The sequence below is a fragment of the Falco punctatus genome, assembly GCF_963210335.1.
Source record: "Falco punctatus genome assembly, chromosome: 4".
In the NCBI taxonomy this organism is placed as follows: domain Eukaryota; kingdom Metazoa; phylum Chordata; class Aves; order Falconiformes; family Falconidae; genus Falco; species Falco punctatus.
In genome coordinates, this window is record NC_137583.1 from 33117654 (window position 1) to 33134661 (window position 17008).

At 36.6% G+C, this 17008-nt stretch overlaps 1 protein-coding gene across 2 annotated transcripts in view; it reads left to right on the forward strand.

Annotated features, from left to right (window-relative positions):
* Positions 1 to 17008, forward strand: part of BAIAP2L1 (BAR/IMD domain containing adaptor protein 2 like 1) — a 44912-nt gene that overhangs the window by 13149 nt on the left and 14755 nt on the right. The window contains exon 1 of one of the 2 annotated variants that reach the window (XM_080382990.1): positions 6 to 16977. The exons of the other annotated variant lie outside the window; for it this stretch is intronic. The gene's annotated coding sequence lies outside the window, so the exon portion shown is untranslated. Of the gene's footprint in view, positions 1 to 5; positions 16978 to 17008 lie in introns of those variants that run through there. 2 annotated transcript variants of the gene reach the window in all.

The window sequence follows — 17008 nt, forward strand, 5'->3', positions numbered from 1 at the left end:
AAGTGAAATTTCATTTTTTTAAATTACTTCAAAATATAAACTATATTCTTGTTTTCCTGCTGGCAGTTCACAGAACTAATGTGAAGTAGAGAAGGATCAGGAGAAGTGTGCTTTGTTTTAAATAACACATAGGTGGAAGGAATTAGATTCCTTCAAAGTATATTATTTCTCAAGACACTTATGTTTTGACAAAATCACATTTTTTATTTTTGTGAATATAGTTCTGCCTATGCATTCAAAAGCATGTATTTTTTTAAATTCACATGATTCTAAAATAAATAAGCATGGGAAAAAATGGCTTCATTAGTACAGAGATGAATACTGAAGTATTTCTGTACAGAATATTGGTATGAGAAGTCCTAGTATATGACAGCAGTTCTAAACTAAAACAATTTTCTGGATGAGTTCCACTGTAAAGAGTCTAGTTCTACTTCACTGTTTTTGATGATGAATATAACTAAAAGTTCTCAGATGCATTATTTATTTCCTAGTTAAGCCTTTGAAAAGAGAAACTGTAGAGTCAAAGAGGTAGTATATTTAAATTAATGTAAAATTAATCCAAATTCTGTACTTTCCTGAAAATAATTTCTGAATTTTTGAAAGAGCAGCAGCAGCTTCATTCTGTACTCCTTTGGCTAGCATTGAAATGATACTGCTCAGTCTACAGAAGTGAAGTTGTCATCAAAGTATTTGTAATATTTCTGACAAAAGAGTCTATAATGTCACTACAAAAAACAAAGAAGCGGGAACTGTAAAGAGGAAACATTTGTTTGAAGCCTTCATTTGTTTTTTGACAAAAATAACTTGATAAAGTGTCTTATCTCTGAATTTTTGAGTATGGGCAACGTAGGAATCTTTCCATGACGTAACATGCATCTGCTCCTGTAACTCACAATAGTATGTTAATTCATCTGATTAAAAAGGATGTTTTCAGTAAAAGTTGGGGATTTTTAATGATCGTGCTGAAGCAGAATTGAGGACAAAGACTCTTCCTGAATGGTGGCCACTGGTTTCTAGGTGCCTTCCATACATTTTTATGATTTGTTCTGAAACCACTTCTCTGTGAGTGTTAACATTCTGTGTTGAAAGTTGGGAGCGGCAGAACAGCAAACAGTACAAAGCAAACAGCCCTAATGCAGTCCTGCTCTGTATTTGCCTTGCAGGTTGATTACAGAAAGCAGAGTTGCTGGTTTCAAACTACAGAACAGAAGTATAAGAAAGTTAAAAAAAATAACCATGTGTGGTCTTGTATTATGCATTTGTTGATACTTTTATAACTTTTGCAATCAAGCAGTTGGTGAAATTCATGGAAGTAATCTACTGAACTTTGTTATGAGTATGGGATATTGTCTGCTTGTTTGAAAACATTATCACTGGGTAGCCTTGAGCTGAATTCTGAAAATAACTGGTTTTCCCTATTATTGGGGACAATACAGAATTGTGATTGAAAATATATTTTTTGTTTAACTATGGATTCTTCCCTGTAATTATAAGCTTTTTTCTAGATACGCTGTATTGAGACACATGGCCACCTTCAGGGTCAGCCCTCTAACACTGTTGATCTTCTACTTAAACTGTAACAGCAAAAAAACCCTTTTCTTCTTAAGGAAACCAGCAACTGGCTTTTTTCCTGCTTACCCTCTGATAGAATACTTAATTTAGAGATAAGGAAAGTCAATGAACTTTGGAAAAGGCAGCATAATGTGGTTAGGAGTCTGTGAGAGATCACTTTCATTTTCTTGAAAAAGTCCTTAATTGTTCTAAAGCTGGGCTACAATACTGAACTATTTAGCAAAGAAATATGATATACCCCAGATGTCTCTAAAAATATCTTTGCTTAAAAAGAAAAAAAACAATTTACTGCATCTTTTTGTATTTTAAAAACATTAAAGATGCATGCTAGCAGTATCAGATGTGTAACAACTAGATCAAACCTGCTGCGGTTTGCTCATTTGTGGACCCTATTAACCCCAGTGGAGTTACTGTGGGCACAGCCCACTAGAATTGTCTCTTCTATGAGTTCCTTCAGACTTGCCAAAAGACACATTACTGACCACTAACAGCTCTATTGTGCATAATACTTCTGTTATCTTTGCCAAAAAAGAGGTCAGTAGTCATCAGTTGAGTTTTGTGATAGATCTGTGAACTGGTTTTTTTGGCATCTAGTCTCTTGAGCATGAAGCTGGCACACTAGTTTGTTTTACAAGAGCGACAGTCTAAAGGTGTCTGGCAAAGAAGCAGAGGAGTGATTTCCATAACTTGATGTGTTTGTGTTATCTGGAATATTTCTGTAACTTTTTACTTTTCCCTTGTTTGAAATTACATTGTAAGGCCTCTTCCTGTATCCTGTGTTAACTGAAATCAATAGCAACATTCCCAGAGATGTCAGTAGGAGATAATTATAATTTTTGATACTTAATAGATTATCCTGGCTCTTCACAATCAATTAGATCAGCCAGCAATGACCAAGTTCTAAAGTGTTTTGGAATGCTTTAATATTTGAGAAACAAACAAGCTCCTCCCCTCCATGGTTTACCAGTTTAACCACAGTAAGGACAACTGGTGTATGGATAGCAAGACTTCATAGTGGTCAGAAATCCACAGTCCTGTTTTTTTACCTCATTGTATCATCTACAGCAGAAATGAAGGGAAAGCAGATCTGCCAATTAATTATTTGACTAGTCTTAAATGTACATGCCTCCTCAGTTAGCTCTGCATTTTACCCATCAGCCACTAGGTGCTTTTTGGCTGTTTAACAAGGTGTTAGAAAAGATTTTGCCCCCTTTCTCCAATAGTTAGTATATCAAGCTGTAACTCTTGCAGACACAGTTCATACTAAAATCAGTTTTCTGAATAATGAACAGAGGAATGAGGCAGGAACCAAGTTTTCAGGTCTTTCCTGTAGCTGCTTCACCTTTAGTAGTGGCAGATGAAAAATAATGCATTATGCTAAACTCAGTTGTGTTGCATTAAACTTCTTACACGTAATTATGAACGGACTGTTTGGCTCGGATAGCTAAAACAGAGTATTCCTTAGAATTTATGTGGCATCATTACTGGAATATTGCACTGAGTCATTTTACAGTTCAAACCCAAACTTGCTGGGTGACCTAGAGCATATTTACTGCCAAGTGTGATGTAAAGATCTGTATCAAAACCACAGTAAATCCTTCCTTCTCATAAGGAAACACAGAGCATGGTCTTCCTGTAATGGGACAGTAAAATGGATACCAACCCCACAGCAGGGTAGAAATGGAAAAGAAACGGGGAAGAAAATTTTTGAAGTAGAAGGTAAAATGCATAGTGGGCAGAGAATTAGTGGGGCAAAAAGAATCAAGTGAAAATGCCAGAGTGCTTTCTTCTGTCGAACTAGATTGGAGCAGAAGGAGGAAACACAAGTATGAAATGGAAATCTAGATATTCCAGCTGTTTCAAGCTCTTGTACTAAGTATTTGTATCTTCCAAGTGTGGTTGGAGCTCTCTGAATTGTTTCAATACAGAATAACTTAATATGAGTTAGTTGAGGAAGCAGAGTAATATCCATAAGGATTGTATTATGAGTGCAGTATATGAGATAAGTCAGTTTAGGTCAATGTTCTTTCTAATTTTTTATTCCCCTAAATTTCTCAGCTTGTAGTTCCTCAGACTTGGCTATAAGCTTTTAGGAATGTAACCTGAATTTTGAGTTCAAGTTATTCTGCAATACAGAATTTGCTTATCTCTTTCCTAGGCACCTTCTGGAAATCCTACTAGGAAAAAAAAGATAGGAAATGAGAAACTGCACACTTTGAATAGTATTAATTATTAACATTTTAAATTTCAGCATACCACATCAGCACAAGAAAATTTTGGGTTTGAGTAATGCACTAAAAATAATTTCATGTAGCTACTATACCACTGATGGTGTTAAAATAGTAACTTTCATGATGTGTTGGAAATGTCTTTTTTCTTGCCAAAAATACAGGTCTATGAGGCTTTGTCTTAGCAATTTATAGTGCTTATAATAACTCTCTTCTAGTAACACAGTCTTTGTGGCCTTCTCTTCCTCAAGGAATCAGGAAGTTTTTTGCTGCTCACCCATTTTTATACTCCTCCTCATATCTTCCTAACTATCCTGTTCAGCTCCTGCCAGTTATTTTAGCTACACTCATGTATTATATTGTGGGTGTAAAGTCCCAATTTGTTGTGTGGCAACTGTATCTATAGCAGTCACAATTACATTATGGGTCTGTACCTAGAGCTTATGCCTCAAGAACTATTAAGTGTAAAATGTTCATTGTTTGTCAAAATATTAAAAGCCAAATTGTAAGAAAAATATTACATTGCATGCTCTTGACCAGTGAAACTAAAATGTAGAAATTCAGCATGTCAAAAAAAATCAGAGGAGATAAAATCTCTTCCCTAATCTAACCAAGAGTGATAGTTTACTTAAAGATTACTCTGTTATAGGCTTTTTTTTCATAGTCTCATTCTGTTCAAAATTATCTGGAAACAGGTATGCAAAAGCTTATGCTCATCTACAGTCTGAAATGCAAGAATTCAGAAACAAATTGAGTTCTTTTCAGGAGAAATTTTCTGTTTAAAAACCACTACAGGTAATCTAGAGAAGCAAGTATTGGACTGAAAGATTTCTGTGTCGTGGTACTCATGAGATAGGGAGAGCTGTGGAGAAGAAAACCCAAAAACTTCTAATGGTGCACACAGTAGGTGGAATTTCTGCCTGATGGAGGGTGAGCCCTGAACTTCATATTTCTCTTATGCACAAAAGAAAGGGCTGTTCTTCAGGTCTAAAAGACAGTATTTGAACATATTCATGCGGTGCAGGTTTGCTCATAAAGTGGTGGGTTTTTTAAAGGTCTCTGACTTTGTATTTGACAAAGCATGGCAAAATCTCAATTATGAAGTGTTAGAGTAATACACAGTAATAAAGTAATTACAGTAATACTGTGATACGGATAACTGGGGCAGGGGTTCTTTAGATGCATGTTTCTTTTTTTTGAGACCCCTTACGTTTCTCCTCAGTTAGCCAAATGTCTATAGTTATTGGGGTAACTGCACGTTAGGTTGAGAGTCAAGGCTGATAAACCATTAGTCAGTTAAGAAAATAAGCTAATGGTTAGTGAATAGACCTGCAATTTATCCAATAGTTAGTATTTCTTATGAATCTATGCGAGTAAGCTAGTAAGTTAGAGCTCTTCAATAATGTCTTACAGGAGCATAGAGATCCTTTGGTAACTTTTCTAGCTTTTTTTAAAAGCAACCTAATGATTAACAATTTGATAATGTAAATTTAATACAAATGTAATTAGTGTGAAGTTCAATCTATAGAGAGTTCTGTCTGATTATTTTTGTTAATGATAACCACTTCATTTTACATTTCCAACTAAGAGAAACCCTGTGGACTTCTTTCTTCCTCTCTCACTCTCTTCCCCCCCTTTCCCCGCCCCCATTTCTATTTGCAGAAATGAGATAATTTAGATATCAGAAACTGAGCTTTAAGTGGACAACTTGTATTGAAAAATTTTTGGAACTGAATTGGAAAATTCTATTTTTGCTAAAAAGAACATACCTCCTTGATGAAAAATTTCTAATTGGACTGTAATGTAAGGGAACACCACCTTTTTTAAACACTATCTTGCAAGTATTTGTCATTCAAACCAGTCTATTTCCTTCCTGATTAATAAGCAAAATTGCCACTTGAGCAGGTACTTTTCAAAGCTGTAGCACTCTTGCTACTTCTGTGATATAGCACTTAAGTGGCACTCTCACTGTTGAGAAAGCCAAGCAGAAAATGAGAAAATTCCATAATTTAGGATGAATGTAGCTAGCTGCACACCAATTAAAAAAAAAAGGGGGGGGGGGGCAGTGTTGTTGGCTTACAATAACATTAAATTGACCCTTTCAGCTGGAATCATATTTCACTTGTCTTGGAAAGATGACACCGAGCACTCTTCTCTTCACCTGCTCATTTAAACTAAAGAAGAGATCTGTCATCTTGTCCCATCTTACTTACTGCATCAGTGTCTTCTCTTCTATAGTAGAAATGTTCTGCTTTTGGAATAGGTGATGTTGGATAGAAAGGGAAGTGTGCCAGCAACAACAGAACCCCTTTAGCACCTCATCTGGTGGAAACTTCTGGGAAATTAGTGTAAAGGCTGCAGTCAAGTAGTTAGAATCAGGCCAGCTTTTGCTATGGAGCATTAATAAAACACTCTTCTACTATATTTATAATGAAGTTGCATTGGAAGAAGCCACTTCATTCTTTTCTTGTAAAAAGTACACAGACAGCTACCTTGAAAATACAAAGCAGTCTGTGTTTATACAGGAGTGAGGTTTTTGTGTCTTCTAATTTTACAGTAACATTCTGGGCTTGTGCTATGAGAACCACCGATCTGCTAAAGAAAGATGGAAGGAGATGTGCCAGCCTGTCTAGATATGTTTCTACTGATGAAAATAGTGACTGGATTAGTGGAAACCTTCTGCTATTTATAGTTCTACTTTATAAGGTCAAAATGAGCCAAACAATCATAGTGACAATTTTTTTCCCCCTCTAGAATCAGTATTGTGGCTTTTGATGTTCAGTATTCTGCATGCAAACTTTTAACAAAAGTCTGCTGGAAGAAGGTCTTCAGTCTTAGACTCTTAAATATGAACAGCTTAACTCCACATCTAATAATCTGCTTGATCATCTATTGTAGAGCTATCGGAAGCTGTATATATTCACTGATTTATAAATCAATTTAACTATTCAGATATTCACACACAAGCATGTGCCCTGCCAATGGCCTGACAAAAGCTCCTGCAAGTTTATGTTAATGAGTGGTGGTGAATACTTGGCACTGTGCCATTAATAAACCAAAAAGAAAGGCAAGAGAAACCTGTTACCATGTTGATATCCAGACCTATAATTAACAAACGAATAAAAATCACAAAACAATAAATAATTAGTGAAGAGGGTTGCCACAAAACATGTCTTGGACAATGAGTGATCATGTGGCATCATACAGTGAAGCTGAACAAAGTTGTTAGCTCAAGATCTTTTGGTGGGTTTAAATTCTGTAATCCTTCCCTGCTAAAATATAAATCTTACCAAGAAATGGGGTGAAGAAGAGGTGGGTTTGTTATTAAACATAAATCATGTAAATGCTTAAAAACTGATATTGCACCTTGTCCTTACAGGACTACCCAGAAAAAAAGTTTGTTCTGTGTACAGTCATGTTGTAACTCCTGTTAGGAAGACTTGTAGATAAGGTGAAAATGTTCTGGTTCAAATGGCTGAAGGGAGGAGCAGAATATGAAAATATACAAGGCTTTTTGGGAATGATTGCAGTAGCAGCAGGGGAAGAAAAGAAGACTGATATTCGTAGGACTTCCAGTTATTTTTTCAGATTAAATTCTAGATAATTGGTCGCATTTTTCTGTCCAGTATAGATATTTTATTCTTGCCCTGCCCTGACCTTACAGCAACCTGTAAACTGATGCAGACTCTCCTGATTGTAGTCAGTGATAAGATACAGGTGTAACACTCTTCCAGTATATAGCCCTGAATTTCTCAGGGTGGTTAACTGTTCATAGGTAGCACTGGCAGTACTGTTCCTTGTGGTGCATCCTTACAGTGTTACGGTTAGTGTTAGAGCTGTGACAGCAGTGCAAGTGTCTTTGCAGCTGCTGCTGTAAGTCACCTACTTCTGTACCGTGATTCTGGAGTTTAGCACAGAACATCCGTAATGATACATGTGACCACGCACCCTCGTGGGAAAAATTAGATATTCAAAACACAGCGAGTGTGAGCCTCCTTGATATCTTCACACTGTGCCTCAAAGGCCTGAGAAAATCGTGAAAATACCCTGAAGGGCATCCTTAAAGATGTTCTAACTGTATTGGAACAGCTAAATTTCAGATGAGTCTCACACATAGCGAAGACATCTTCCATCTTGCAGTGGAAACCCTGGCAAGGGCACCCTGAACTTCACCAGTGTGTACGTGCAGTGTTTTTTAGATTGTGGCTAGTGTCTGCCTAGAAAAGAGTAACCTGAAGTGTGACAGCAGGCACTGACAGCGGGCATGTCTTCCCTGGCAGCTCTTTGAACCTGGCTGAGCATAGTATGATCAGAAGGTGTTAGGGCTAGTGCAGCAGGCTGCTCCCTCTTGGCTGAGGCTTAGCAATCTTAGTGTTTCTTCACCACTACCCCCAGGCATGTCTGTTGGCAAAGAAATAAGCCTAAAAGCTGGTGAAAAGAAAATATGTTTAGTTGTCTTCATGGTAAGAGAAATAAATGGAAAGTAAATGACAACATTATGAAGAAAATGACATCGTGTATATAACTACCTTGTAAATCTTTTTAACTGAAAGTGCAACAATATTTTGTATGTACAGCCAGCTCTTCCTGATGAATTATTTCTAAACAAAACAAAAAAAATATCCACTATCAGTTGCAGATGTCCTTAACATTCCTAAGGGCGGGGGGGGGGGGAGGTGACACAACTAACAATTTGGGCAATTATTTTTTTTTGACCCTATTAATACTGTGAAACTTGGTGTCAGTTCCAAAGTGCTGTAATAAAAATTGCAGTGATTTCTTGCATTTTATCAAATGTAATACAATGTTTATAGTATCTTAAATATATATCCTTTCTAGTACTGGAACCTGTAAAGAACCTCAGGTTTTGCTGTTTAGCATGATTTGTGTGTTCCAGTCCTGCTGGAAAATAAAAATTAGCTCTGTTTTATGATCTTTCCTAACTAATCTGCCTAAAAACAGCAGAGCTTCGTACGGGCAAGTTCAGGCTTGTGGTTGTATTGCAACTTTTTTTTGCACCTGACTTGTGCAAGGATTACAACTCACTTGCCTGATACCACTGCAGCTCAAGCCTGAAAAGCTATTGTATGTAAGGCTTTCAAGGCCCTATGAAAGATCAGTCTCTGGCATACGTACCTTAATATATTGTGGGTTTATATGTTTGTGTAAAAAAAAAAAAAAAATGTCTGCAGCAGTCTTCATATATACTAGTAATGAAGTAACAGGTGGAAAAACAAGTTTGCCATTTTTCATGCATTATTTATGTGGCATATGCTTTTCCTTTCCTTTTTTTAACATTAAAATTTAGTTACTATGCTTACCAATCATCTGAAACAAGATTAATATTTCATGTTAATTAACATCTGTTCAGTGATATAGTACGTTTAAAAAATCCTAATCTGAATTCTTTTGACTAAGAGATCAAAACAACTTGGGAGAGAAAGGGGAATTAGACTACCAGACTGAGCTTTACTAAAACTGTAATAAAGTCACATTCCTCTTTAAAATATAATGTAAGCAAATATTTTTGTTCTGTTTAAAGTTGTGAAATAGGAGCATCACATCAAGAACAGACTCAGAGTAACTGGAAATTGTAATGGTCTTGATAATTTCTTAAATATTCACTCCAGTAAAGTCTTATGTGGGAATAGCTAATTTAGGAACAGTTCACTGCCCACTTTACAGCATGTAGTGCATGGTATGAATTTTGTAGCACTTTTTAAAATCACTTGTGTCAAGCTGAAAGAATTTGGCATTAATTTTAGTCTTAAGTAAATTATATTTAAAAAGCATGTTGATCCTTGGGCTTAACCTGAATATGGCTTTTTTTATAAACAGTCATAGACTTTCTGAGGTGTAAAGAGCTGAGTTATTTGTATCCTTTAATGCTTAAATATTCCAGAGTTTTTAAAAAAAACATAATTTTAATTCAAGTAACTTTAAATCTGTCTTATGTATTGGGAAAGTTCCTCATTATGCAGTCTTAAACTATTTTCTTTCACATTATCATCGAGAAATTTTTAAGATAAGGAAAAGATTACTACGTAATTTTGATCCTGAACTACAAGAAAATACTATCATAAATAAGAGGTGCTAGGCTACTACAGTAGAAGCGAACTGTGATCTGTGTCTTCACTGTTGGTCTGAGTATGAAATGCGAAAAGGATTTTTGAATAGCAAGATTCTTTGATTATATTCCTCACGCAGAGAGTAATGTGTAATCGAGGTGTTAAGAGAGTATTGCTAAGTATGTGTTCTAGCAAATTTTATTCTAAATAATATACAGCTAAGCTTGAGAATTGGTGGTTAGGCTTTTTGGTTTTCCCTTTAGAGACAAATTCATTTTGGGTAAAACCCCAGCTTCATCTTATAACTGGTCCTGAATGCATTTTTCCAGCCAGTTCCTCAACCTAATAAGCCTGTGGCTAGAAGATGGAGGTCCTTGTGAAGACGGCAGCCACAGTTGGGCTGTCACCACACTTAATCCCATCAGCCATATGCTCCTGGCTGGATCCAAGAAGCTTGATAGGAGGATGACCAAGAGAAAACAGCAGTGGCAGCCTGCTACTAGCCACCTTTGTTATCTGTTTTTTCCCCTGATGCTATTTGGCTCTGATGCAGAGGGAACAAGCTGTCAGTGAAATGTATAGATAGGTATTTGTACATATATGCTATATATGTACTTATCAAAATAAAGCAAATATTTTGGGAAGCACAGAACTTAGCATTTGCAGTAAAAGGTTCTTTGCTTCCAATAGAGGTATGTTGTACCTAGAAAGTAGTGTCAGCTGATTAAAACAGCTGTGGACTCCTCTTAAAGCATGGTGCCTATGATGTAGCTGGAAAGAAATATCTTGACTGGATAAAAACAGGCCGTATACTTTTTGGTGGTGTTCTCTCCCATCCCCCCCCTTGATTTTGAATTTCAAGTAGATGCGGTTTTGACTATAGTCAAACATACATAAAACCTCTGTGAGTGGGCTAGGTTGTATTTTTTCACTAGGGAGCTATATGAGCCCTATGAGAAGGAGAAAGTAGAGCACTTGAGTTTGTCACCACCTAACACCATAGCTGCCCAGCTCACGCAATAAGCAAGTGCCTTGTGCAATGCTATTTATTGCTTACTGGTTTTGTCTGGACATGCGGGCAAGATACTTAGAGTTGGGCATCTTCCAGGGTCATACAAACTTTGGAGGACTGTTTGTCTCTTCTGTATCAATGAGACTGTAAAACATCTAAAAAGATTTTAAATATATTTAGAAGGAATGGAACTTGTGGAGAAAGTAGCGATAAAATTGAGCTATTAGGGAAATTGAAACTTCTTAACTCTGAGCGTTATATCAGTTTCAGGTAATTATTTGAAATATTGTGAGCTAACTTTAGATGAGAAAAGGTGCTTTGAAAGCAACTTCATATAAAATGCTTACATAAGGGGAGCTGAAAGCATGAGACTATTTGTATGCTAAATGAATAATTGCTGCAATTTATTTTGTGCCGGAGCCTAATGCAAACAACTTTGGCACCACATGCTGTTAACAGGACTACATTTTTATATCTTTATATATCTTTTAACTGTATAGTACTTTAAATTTAATCTTTACAGGTCCAGTAATATCATTTTGTCCAGTTTCATTCCTCATGGTCCATAATCAATACCACTTTTGCATTTTACTGTACTGGACTAGTACATGAATACAGAGATTTCAGCCATTGTGGCACGGTGTGCTTTTTTTTTTTTATTTCCTTTAACCTGTGTTTAATCTGGTTTATATTAATTAACCTATTTGCTTGTTATATCATAGAAACGTATCTGTTGATCACAGCCTTAGTGAGAACTGTCTATATTTTAAAACTAAATGCGGACATCAAGCAAAAATAGAAGCAAAGAGGAACTCTACATTCTACATGGCATTCTTAGATCAATTTTTATTTATTTGCTGATCTAGCAAAACAACTATCTGTTTGGAGGTACTGCTTCAGAGCACTACATCTAGCATGTATAGTGGACTTAAAATACTTTATTGTACTCTGATATCTCCTCCCCTTTTCTCTATTGTAGGTTTTATTCATTTTATTTGTTATTCTTCCCCTTCACCTTCTGCAGTGACCTTCATAAAATGGCATTGAAAGGCCATGTGTCAATGCCATTTTATGAAATGAACTACAGAGGCTCACTCCTTGCCTCCTATTTCATGTTCATTCATGCAGTAAGGAAAGGCAGACTTGACCTAGTCCTATTGATTTATGTGCATATTAGTATTAACTCTACAGATTGTGGGCTTTTTTAAAGCATTCTGGACAAATTGTATTAGAAGCAAAGTACAGTTAGAGCTTAGGAAGTTTTACATTACTTTGCCCTTCTTTATGATTTTATTCTTTCACATTAAGTTCCATTAAGATTTTTTTTTTGCCTTCTTTAAAGCGTCTGTTGCACAATTAAATCCTCATGCAGTAAGTCCTTCCTATGACAGAATGATAAATTTAATACATTTGATCCTTAACAGATGTTTTGTTAAATCATATTTATTTGTTATACTGTATTCCTTTGAAACTTTTTATTTGACTACCTTTTAGGGGCTACTGGCTTCAAAGGACTTTGTTTCTAATTTTCCCTTGTCAGAAATGCCTTTCTTCTGGGCAGAGGGTAACTTGGAAGAAAGAGAGCAAGCATCTTGACAGAAATGGCATCTAATGATACACCCGAACTCTCTTGTCTCCATGTGTAGCTTTGACTCAGCCTTTCATTCTCTTGTTTAATGTAAATAATTATGTGGTTTCATCTTTAAGACATTAAGTTACTGGACCTGTCCTGAATGTAAACAGGGCAACAGGAGATAAATGAGTGATCTAATGAAGTGCTTTGTCCATTCCCAGACATCTAAGAAAGTCTCTCTAAAAGACTTGAATTTTTTCAAGAGTGACCTGCTCTAAATAAAACAAAATTGAAGTATGTATCAAGTAAGGTGATGCAATTAATACTTTTATTTATTCTAATATAGCCAGTTAGTGTATTGAAAGTTTAAGTGATTTTGTTGGTGGCTGTTAATATTTGTTTCTATACAGAACTTTATTGATGGAGTTCAGTTTTTGTTTCTAACTTGAACTAATACTTCTATTCATAAGAACAGTTAACATAAGTTAAAAAGATAAATAACCAGTACAGTCACCCAGCACAAACAGTGAGGCTGAAGTGTAACTGCTGCAGAAGCTCTGTATTCTGGCCTTACAACAAGTATTTCTGTTAGAAATCTTTTCTTGTTTTTCATCTACTGTGAAGGCAGTCTTTTAAGGATGGGATGCTGTGTATAGAGAAATAACTGTAACACATTTTGTGTCAGTGATTATTTTTTTTTAACAAAACCAACAGCATTAATGGGATTTTAGTCTGTCTTATTTTCTCAATAGAAAATAGAGATACGACCAGCAGCCTTGGTTAAGCCTAAAAATATTCCACAAATTCCTGGAGTTTCAGCTTAAAAGAACTTTCTACCTGTACATTGAACCTACTTGAAACTAAAATAAATTTACCAGAGAACTTGGTGTTACTGTTCATGGTCATATCTCATGGTCATTACAGCTGTATTATGCAGCATGGTTTCAAGAACCATACATGAGAAATGTTGAAGTTATTTGAGATGTTCCCCCAAAATCCCTACCTGAAAGAGATTGTTTCTTCTCTTCCCTGTAGTGCACTTATAAGGTAACAGCAAAATAACAGAACAAGTATCTATAAACATGTGCAACTACATTTTTATTTTCTAAAACAAAATGTGGGAATATTTAATGTACATATACTCTTTTAGTCCCAAAGACTTTATGTTTGGGTGTGGGTGAGTGAAAAGCAGAAGTATCTTTGAAAGGCCAGTATTTTAATTGTTACGTTTATCATCAAGACCAGTGGGTTTGGTTTATAAATTTATTGGATAATATAATACCTAAAACTGGTTCAAGTTTACAGTATGTTTGCCACAAGTTGGACTTAAGTGGTTTCTTACCATGCACTCTAGCCATGTCATTATGTTTCATGGGTTTGGGGTTTGCCAATAAATGATGATGAGGTCATTGTGTACTTGGTCATTGTGTATTATGACCTCTTATTAATATATAGCAAAATATTTTTACTCAGTGTGAGAAACATGTTTGTCTTCACCTTAAGTAGTTTTCTGTACCTTTTTACAGGAGAAATAATCATTGAACATTAGAGCTTGGCCTTAGGTTATGCTGTTATTAATCCAGAGTAACCCACTGTCTTCATTAGAGCTATTCTATAATTCACCATTGTAATTAAAACCAAAACGTTTTACTCAAGTTGTTGAGTTTCCATTCCATTTGGACACTGTCACATGTAGGCTAGGGGTTGTTTTGTTTTCCCTGAATCAGTTTTCTACAAAAACTTGTCCCCTTGTATAAACTTTATTTGGGAAGGCTATCAAAATGTGGCTAACCCATTATCTTAAACTGGCAATAAAGAAACATGGTATATGTTCAGTGTAAAAAATTTCTCTATTTATTCAAAGTGCAGAATCTGACCTCTAATTTAAACTACAATTTAAATCTGAATAGGTCAGAGTATGCTTACTATGGGTTCTCTTCAAAACGTGAAAGAGGAACTTAAATGGGTAGGCCAGTACATACAGTGTCTGTGGATTACCGGTGGCAGCAAGGAGATTGCAGCATAGAATGGCTTTTGCCTGATGCGTAGCATGCAGGGAGTCTTTGGTTGAGAGAAATAAGAAAATGCAATTAGAGATACAGTCACTGATATCTAAAAATACCATTTAGAAGTGTTCCAGAACACTCTAAAATAAACTTGTAAAATAAATCCAGCACAAACCACTTAGAAGGAAGTGTTGTTTTTAAAGTTCTCTTGATTTCAGGACATGTTTTGGCAGTATTTTTTTGTAAGAAAGATGAAAAAGCCTGTTTCTAACCAAGCATTCAGAACTAAGACTTGAAGGCTGCAGTCAGTTCAAGTGCTGCGTGAGACAAAAATAACAACCTCCAAGCGTCAGGTTTTCCATTCTTGACACACCAGGTGAATGGGTTGTTTTATTGAGCATTTACACTGTGGTAGCAGGGCAGGCCAGAGGAAGGGAGTGTGAAAGAGCGATGTGAGAGCTGAGTCAATACCCGATGTTGTTGGATGTCTGTCAGTACTCGGAGCGCTAGGGTTGGCCCCCTTAGCGTTGCCAAGTATTAGCTAAGTGTGCTGCTTTGGCAGCAGATGCTCAGAACCTACTTTTTACAAAGAGGGAGAATAAGTTCATTTTCAAAAGAACAAAAATCTATAAGGGCAATTATTTTGAGAGCCATTTCAACACTCACCCTGGGTTTCTGTAACTTCCCAAATAGCTTTCTAGCCCGCAAATTTAAAACCAAACAAACATCATAATTTTATTTGTATTTCTTGATCATTTTTCCTAATTTCTTTTAAAACTATTTTCCTTTTTAAGCTGCAGATAAGTGTTTACAAAACTCTTCTAATTGTAAAAGCCTGTTACAGTCTAAACTGTGTATTTTCAGTTGAGTTTGGTAAAACAGAAACACTACAGACTGAAGCGTGTTTGTTTCTACAGCCTTAAAATAACAAGGCATCTTACTCATGTCCTTACTTCAAGTGTTCATGTAACTACATTGTATTTCTGTATTGCATATGAGCAACTAATTACTATAGCACCTCTCATTTCTCATGGTATTTGTATTGCTGTAGTCACTAGCAACTCTAACAACAAAAAAAAGCATAGCACTCTCTAGGCTGTACAGAAGGACTTAGGAGGAAAAAAATTATATATATATAATACAGCACCCCTCTGATTCTCACATCTACCGTCCAGAGTGCAAATTCTTTTTTTCTTGCTAATCAAGGGGTTGACTGTTCTCATTGTACTCTTAATTCCTTTTTCCAAGTCTCCTCTAGCCTGTTGTACAGACATAGAGATGGGGACTGGGGCATGAAAAGGGCTTCATGAGAAGTCAGGAGACACATGTTTCTTCTGAACCGCTTTGTGTTTCCCCATAAATGATGATGCAGACCCACATTTTACATTATTTAGTTAAAGACCTGCTGGGTCATACTGGTTCACAGGACAGGCGATACAGTTCTTGTTTCAAACTAAAATTTTGAGGTGATATAACTTGAGAATGACAGATAACAAGGGAGAAAAGGTGATAATACATACCCAGGCACTATGGGTATATCTGTGTTATAGGAGATTGTTACCAAATCACTAAGATGCATTGTGGGGAGACAGGTTTTGATGTCTGGGGAGATGCTGAGAAAGGCAAAGATGAGAAGATTCTCATTAAAAGTTCTGTCATTCACTTTAGTTAGCCAAATTTTTTAATTATCTGCACCTTTTGGGAGCTTTTGTGTGCACCTGAAGGAACTGAAGCCTCAGGTCTTTGCTGACTAACTCAGGAGGGGTTCTCAAAGAATATGGATGGTAGAAAACAAGATTTGCAAAGTAGCGTGTTGAGAACTTAATGCATTTTTATTATTTTTTTTCCCTTGAAAAAAGGAAGCTGAGAATCACATAACAAATAGGAGGGGGCACACAGAGCAGTCCTTTGCAGTGACTCTGGCAGTGATAGGTAATCAGAATTACACAATTGTGTGTAGCTTTGTAATCCCTGCCTGTACATTCGGACAGCGCTATTGCAGGTTTAATACTGCAAGCATCTGCATGGCAAATACTTCACGGCAGGATAACTGAAAGATGGTTGAGGAATAGACAGATGACCGGAGGAGGCACGCCAGTGAACCAGCTGTGGAACTGAACCTGCCGTTCTTGCCATGGGAATGGAGTGACAGGGAAACACATCTCTAGTCAAGACTTTCAGATGCGAAAGTTTGGGAATCTGATCGTGGCCCCCAGAACTTCCAGTTTTCTGTAATAGCTCCTGGTTGAGACCCGGTAACTGTCTACAGGTCTAATTTGGGTGAAGCCAAACTGGGCACTTCAGGACACTTGCAGCTGCTCTTCTCGGCACTGTGTTGCAATCTCCCAGACAAGACTGGCACACGCGCAGTGCGTCAGTGCCAGTGCAAAGAAGGGAGTGGGGATGATGTGGCCATCTGTACCCAGAGCAGGATGAGCGGCTGGCTGCACACGGGGCAGGACTGCAGCAGGCACAGTTTACATTGGTTTGCACATAGAACCACACCCAAAGGATTGAGGTATTTTTTTTTCTCTATATCCTCCTAAAGC